Source organism: Callospermophilus lateralis, chromosome 7 (assembly GCF_048772815.1).
Source record: "Callospermophilus lateralis isolate mCalLat2 chromosome 7, mCalLat2.hap1, whole genome shotgun sequence".
In the NCBI taxonomy this organism is placed as follows: domain Eukaryota; kingdom Metazoa; phylum Chordata; class Mammalia; order Rodentia; family Sciuridae; genus Callospermophilus; species Callospermophilus lateralis.
This window is the reverse complement of record NC_135311.1, coordinates 116034805-116035564: the sequence shown is the minus strand read 5'-3', so window position 1 is coordinate 116035564 and position 760 is coordinate 116034805. Positions and strand designations below refer to the sequence as shown.

The 760-nt window shown below is 40.3% G+C and overlaps 1 non-coding gene across 1 annotated transcript; it reads right to left on the bottom strand.

Moving 5' to 3' along the window:
• Window positions 1-411: 411 nt before the first annotated feature.
• LOC143405307 (U6 spliceosomal RNA) lies at window positions 412-518 on the bottom strand. The gene has a single exon (XR_013092025.1). It is a non-coding gene; the product is annotated as a U6 spliceosomal RNA (small nuclear RNA).
• Window positions 519-760: the final 242 nt, after the last annotated feature.

Here is a 760-nt window from a genome sequence, read left to right as displayed (position 1 = left end):
GAGAAAATAAGCCAGCAAAGAATATGGAAAATAAAATCAGAGAGCCAGGAAATCTAGAACATTAGTGTCATTGAAGCAAGGAAGAGAGTCTCTAGGGAAGAGAAGTCCAGAGTGTCAAATGCCCTGTGTTGGGGGAGGTGGTGACAGGGACAAGTCTGCAATCAGGAGACTGATGTTGGGGGGGGGGCAGGGAGCAAATTTTCCCATCTGAATTTGACAATTCAGATTGGTCTCCTTCCAAGATAGCCTGAAGTCCCAGTTCCCTGTGACTTTTCCCCCCAGTTTAAATGAAGCTATTTTTAAAAGATTTTTCTTAATTTTCATTGGTGCATATTAATTATACAGAACAGTGGATCTCATTGTATCATATCCTTACATGCACGTAACATAATTTTATCAGTTTCACTCCCCCCAAATATGAAAGCATTCATGATTTGCATGTCCTCTTTGCACAGGGACCATGCTAATCTCTGTATCGTTCCAATTCTAGTATCTGTGGTGCCCTGTGGCTTTTACACATTTAAAACATTTTGGACTCAGAAATGCTTTGACAACCTAATGAGAGCTATGCCTCCTCTCTCTCCAGAAAAAAAGTCACCCACAAATAAAATGCTGTATTTCATGTTAGGGAACCCTTAAAGCTCATCCATGGACCCTGGGATTTAAAAACGAAAAAAATCTAAGCTACTGAGTTTTTATTTGCTGAGTTCTTGCTGCCAATGCCTGAATTCTAACAAATCGTCTGCTTCTACTCAGGATA